Source organism: Megascapheus bottae, chromosome 15 (assembly GCF_031878675.1).
Source record: "Megascapheus bottae isolate mThoBot1 chromosome 15, mThoBot2.hap1, whole genome shotgun sequence".
Lineage (NCBI taxonomy): Eukaryota > Metazoa > Chordata > Mammalia > Rodentia > Geomyidae > Megascapheus > Megascapheus bottae.
The window spans coordinates 21,091,243-21,097,242 of record NC_143523.1 but is presented as its reverse complement, the minus strand read 5'-3'; the positions used below and the strand labels follow the sequence as shown (position 1 = coordinate 21,097,242).

The 6,000-nt window shown below is 43.0% G+C and overlaps 1 protein-coding gene across 5 annotated transcripts in view; it reads left to right on the top strand.

The window, feature by feature from the left end:
* The first annotated feature begins 1,837 nt into the window (after nucleotides 1-1,837).
* Gbf1 (golgi brefeldin A resistant guanine nucleotide exchange factor 1) overlaps nucleotides 1,838-6,000 on the top strand; it is a 124,139-nt gene continuing 119,976 nt past the window's right edge. For all 5 annotated transcript variants that reach the window (XM_090346023.1, XM_090346022.1, XM_090346021.1 and 2 more), the window contains exon 1: nucleotides 1,838-2,081. The gene's annotated coding sequence lies outside the window, so the exon portion shown is untranslated. The remainder of the gene's footprint in view (nucleotides 2,082-6,000) is intronic.

The following is a 6,000-nucleotide window of genomic DNA, read 5'->3' as shown; positions in this document are numbered from 1 at the left end:
TTGAGCCTCAGGACCACTTCCGGCTTTTTTCTATGTATGTGGTACCAAGGAATCGAACCCGGGTCTTCGTGCATGCTAGGCAAGCACTTTAACCACTAGGCCAAACTCCCGGCCCTTGTTAATACATTTTTTATATTTGCATGCCACCCAAGGTATTTATATATTTATAAATGAAAACATGCAATCTTTGTCTCTCTGGGCTTGACTTTACTTTTTTCCAGGTTCTTCCATTTCTTTGCAAGTGATACATCATTCTTTCTAATGGATAAGTACAACTCCCTATGTATCCATACCACATTTTTTTTTTTTTTGCGCCAGTCCTAGGGCTTGAACTCAGGGCCTGAGAACTGTCCTTGGGCTTTTTCCTCAAGGCTAGCATTCTGCCACTTGAGCCACAGCACCATTTCTGGCTTTTTCCCATGTATGTGGTGCCTAGGAATCGAACCTGGGTCTTCGTGCACGCTAGGCAAGCACTCTACCACTAGGCCAAACTCTTGGCCCCTCTATACCACATTTTTCTTGACCCCTTTATCTACTGAGAGGCATTTGGGTTGATTCCATATTTGTTTATGGTAAATAGTGCAGCAATGAGCTGTTAAGCATTTCTAAGGCAAACAGGAAATGCTTCAGTTTTCTATCCCTGGTGATGTGGACTAACCGGTGTGATTAGCTTTTTTCCTGGTTGGCATAAGGTGTGTCCAAGAATTGACATGAGAAGCAGAACTGAAAGTTTCAACTTGTAAGACTAAGATATAAGAGGTAATGAAAAAAAAGGCATTGATAGCTAGGTGCTGATTGCCTTCAATCCTAGCTACTCAGGAGAGTGAGATCTGAGAATACAGGTTCGAAGTCAGCTCAAGCAGACAAGTCCCTCTGACTCCTAACTCCAATTAACCAGAAAAAAACCCCAAAAAACCAGAAGTTGATTTGTGGCTTAGTGGTAGAGTGTTAGCCTTGAGCAAAAAGGCCCTGGTTTCAAGCTCCAGCAGTGGCACAAAAACAAAACAAAGGAACAACAAGTTGTTCTCTCTGGGTTCCTTCTCCTCCTCCTCCTCCTTCTCCTCCTCCCCTCTTCTTCCTCCCCCTCCTGCTCCAGCCCAGCTGTTCCTTACTCCTTTTCTTTTGCCACCATTAATTGTGAACATGGGGCCTGTTTCTATTCTAGTATTGTTTCCTGCTCTTTAATTATATACCCAAAGCTTGTGCCACCTCCAATTTTATTCTTTCTAGATGGTAGAAATGAAGTACAAGACGCAGAAACAGAGCTGAGACTGGACAACACACACCTATGAGGGACCAGTTTGGGTAGGCAGCCTGGAGAGTGGGCCAAATAGGGTTTGGGATAGGTTGCTAATGGGCTGGTTTGGGACACGGGGGCACTAGAATAAGGGAGTTATCTCTTCTGTAACAATCTTGGCCCAAGTGTCTTCCATAGGATGTGGCTGGGGGAATAGGGTCGCCCGCTCAGGCTCTCAAAATGGACCCCGCCCCCCTTTCTAGCAAATCGCAGCCTTCCTCCCCATAATGCCTAGCAGCCACTGCCAAACCGCACGCTGCAACCGAACTCTGTTTAGCTCCACCTCCCCAACTGCCCCTCACAACTTCTGATTCTTATTGGCTGTTCTAACTATCACTCAGAGACTCCTCCTATCCGTTGGTTGTTTCCTACACTCTTCTCTTTTCCTTAGTAATTTTGCCTCTGTAGCAGTACCGCCTCCTGAAGCCAGTTCTGTTTCTCCTATTGGATACGTGGAATGTCATTTATTACGAGGCCACGCTGTGATTGGTTGTATGCGGCAGGGCTCGCGCAGTTACCAGGCAGCGGGCTAGACTGAGGCTAGGTACCACGTCAGTGAGCTGACAAGTAGGCTAGCCGGCTCAGCCGCGCGTCCGGGCCGACTCAACCCGGCCAGCTGTGCTCCCCCATTCTAACTTCAGCATCAACTTCCAGAAAACCAGTTTCTCCCATCTGCCACCAGAGCTGAGAGAGCCGCTGGGAGACGTCTTCGGAGCCCAAGCTGGATATGAGCAGCGGCTGCCGGTCCTGGGACTAGGCCCCGCCATTTTGAATCCCCTGACAGGTCAGCGATGTCTCTTCCTAGAATTCCAGCGTTGCGAAGGCTGCCCTGACATCGCGATAGGGAGTGAGAGGGATGCGTCTTAAAGTTGAGCGACGCGGGGTGGGTTCGGGCTCGGGGCTCTGGAATTAAACGAGGGGAGTATTGTGGGAGGGACCTAGAAGGCGTGCAGGGGGCAAAGGTCAGGCTGCTGCTGCTGGGAGGCGGGGGGGGGGGAGGGGGGCGATCCTTTCAGCTGATTTGCGGTGCTTTGCTGGTACCTGAAGCCCAGCTGTTTTCCCAGGCCTAACAGCTGTCAAGCTCCTCTTTTCCAGACCTTCTTGGTTCCTAAAAAGCCCAGTCTTCAAAGCTTGTTAGCAAAACTAAAGGATCATTATATATATTATATATTATATACTGTATATTATATTATATGTTATATACAATATATTATATATATTATATATTATATAATATATACATATATATATATAGTTTGAAGGGCTAGTTTTCAGACCTTGAGTAGGAGTCTCTCTAGATTCTATAGAGTTTCCGTTTTTAAGTGAGAACCTCGCTAATACCACTGATGTGCTTCAGAAATGCTGAAGAAACAGTGCATCCTAGACTCAGGCAGTCGGAAGAGTTGCGGGAACTGGGATATGAGGAGGCTTTTCCAATACAGGAACGTTCATTTGTCATTCTGGATCTGTTTGCAAAACCCTGTACTTATCTTTTGAGCCTGTTTCTTCCTCTATGCCATCTTTTATAAGTATTCTTCTCTGGTGCCAGTTTTTACGTTGACATTTCTTAGCAGATCTTACTGAAGTGGATGAGTCTTCACCAGGAAGACACACACTCTTTTATGACACTTTTGACTAAGAGCAAAGAGGGATTTGAATACTGTCATAAGTTTGGTCTTGTAGCCTATTATTTTTTAGCGCATAAAAAAAAGTTAGGAGAGATGATTTGCCAGTCATGGAAGGGTCAGGGCAGCAGAGTAAATGATGGAGCATAACCATGTAGAATAGTTGGTTGCACAGTGATGACCTTTGATAAATTGCTGTGTTGTAAAACTATAAAAGTCCATCAAAGGTAAAGAGTACTTTTAGAGATGAAGAGGGATAGTGTAGTGTTTTTCAGTTCACAACACAAACTTGGGTGCTTTTATTTTAGGTATACAGCACCTACCCTTCCTTTAGATCCTGGGAGGATATAGGTGGAAAGATCTAACCGGACACTAGCAGGTAATCTAGCTGGTGGCTCACACCTGTAATCCTAGCTTCTCAGGAGGCTGAGCTCTAAGGATTGTGATTAAAAGCCAGTTTGGGCAGGAAAGTCTGAAACTTTTTTTTTTTGGTCAGCTGTAGAGCTTGAACTCTGGGCCTGCTCACTGTCCCTGAGCTCTTCAGCTCAAGGTAAGTGCTCTACCACTTTGAGCCACAGTGACATTTCTGTTTTTCTGGTGCTTTGTTGGAGATAGAAGTCTCACAGACTTTCATGCCTGAGCTAGTTTTGAACCTCAGTCCTTAGATGTCAGTCTTCCGAGTAACTAGGATTATGAGCCATTGGTGCCTGGCTAGTCTATGAGATCTTAATCTCCACTTAGTTACTAGAAAACAAGAAGTGGTGCTACGGGTGAAGTGGTAGAGCTGAAGTGGTACCACTAACGTTGAGCAAAAGAGCTCAGAGGCAGTGCCCAGACCCTGAGTTCAAGCCCTCATGACTGATCAAAAAAAAAAAAAAGAAAGAAAGAATAACCTTGAGGAAAGCCCAAGGACAGTGCTCATGCCCTGAGTTCAAGCCCTAGGACTGGCCAAAAAAAAAAAAAAGGAAAGTTTTTTGAAATCACTCAATGTACTTTCTGTTGTTAAAACAAGATTGCATTACATTTCTCAGGTTTAATTTCTCTCCTGTGTCTCTCAATCCTTAACCACAGTATGTAACCAGGCTGACTTTTTGTTATAATTTATTTTTGTGCCAATATTGGGGCTTGAACTCAGTCCCAATATTGGGTGCTGTCCTTTAGCTTGTTTGCTCAAGGCTGGCTCCCTGCCACTTGAGCCACAGTCTCAGTTCTGGTTTTCTGGTGACTAATTGGAGGTAAGGGGTCCCAGATTTTCTTCCTGGCTGGTTTCAGACCTTGATCTTGAAATCTCAGCCTCCTGAGTAGCTAAGATTATAGGTGTCCAGTTTCCAGACTGTCTTTGAACTCAAGATAGTATTGCTTTAGCCTCCCAAATGCCTTTATTATAGGTGTGTGACACCAGGCCTGCTCCATACTTTTTAAAAGTAGTAGTATATGCAGCACAGCATAGTGTTGCAAACCTGTTATTTCCAGTGCTCAGGAAGCTGAGGCTGAAGTATCCTGAGTCTTGAGTTCAAGGATAGACTGTGTCTCCAGGAAAATAAAAACAAAATAATAGTAGCATATATGTGCAGTACATTAGCTAGATCATGTTGTACCCTAGTTAGAGCATATAGTAAGCTAAAACTAGAATCACCTAATGACTTTCCATATGTATTGGATATGAAATAAATGTTATGTGTATTTGGAATTTGTTTTAGTATGTCATCATGTCTTTTTTTTTTTGGTTGGTCATGGGGCTTGAACTCTGGGCTTGGGCATTGTCTCTAAGCTCTTTAGCTCAAGGTTAGTGCTCTACCACTTTGATCCACAGTGACATTTCTGGTTTTCTGGTGATTTGTTGGAGATAGAAGTCTCACAGACTTTCATGCCCAGGCTAGTTTTGAACCTATCCCTTGAGACATAGCTCTACTTTCTATTTTCTGGTGGTTAATTGGAGAGAAGAGTCACAAGGACTTTAGTGCCAGGGCTGTCTTTGATCCTCGATCCTCAGATCTCAGCCTCCTGAGTAGCTAGGATTACAGAGTAGTTAGAATTACAGGCATGAGCCACCATGCCCAGGTCGTTATCATGGTTTGTTTTTTTTTTTTTTTTTTTAACAAACTCTTTATTAAATTTTCTTATTTCATCTCCACAGAAAAAAATGCACATTATGTTCAGAATCTCAGTAACATCTCAAAATTACACAGCATGAACATGTAAAAACAAAGAACTTCTGGGATTTTATACATAGAAAGGAAACTTTTCTTTCTTTAAAAAAAAAGTTAAGAGGACTTAAGATCACTGCATGCCATGCAGTATGTCTTGGGGCTCATCATCATGTCTATGGCATTATTTTAGCTCTGGCAGTCGGGAACACTGCACTTTGCATGATGAGGTAGTAACAAGGAGGATCATTATTTCATGTTGGAAGGAACAGTTATCAAGGATGATAGAATGATAGAGCTCATTGTCTCTTACCTAATTTCCTTTCTGCCTTGAAATTGGATTCCTATGTGCGTGCATGTGAATACATACATTAGCATTTATAATTTACATTTATTGATTTAAAACAAGTGGGATGGGATGATGTAAGACACTATTGTACTTTTAACTTGTTGACCCTAAGTTGTAGATTTTCTGAAAGAGTATATGTAAGTGGCAAATGAAATAACATAGTGAGACCACAAAGAATCCAGGTTTGATGAGCCTGATTTTGCATCTGTGCCTGTTGAGTTGATATAGTCACATAATAGGTAATCAAGGCATCAAAGAAAATTCCAAATATCATTTGGGGTCTTGGAGTGTAGCTCCTAGATGCTTGAGCATTTGTTCAGTATGTACAAGGACTTTAGTTTGATCCCCAACACTGAAGGGAAGGGAGGTCATTTTTCTAGATTGAAATTATTCCTACCCACCAACAAATCAGAAAACTTGTCTTTCCTTCAAGACATGTATTTAAGCTTCTTTTTAATAATGGCTGTAAGAAAACAGTACATTCTGGTCTTGACAGTGATGCTTGTTGGCACAGTGGGAACTCAGGTTCCCACCAAAGAGATATATCTCCTTAGTAGCTGGGCATTAGGCCCAGTTTCAGTT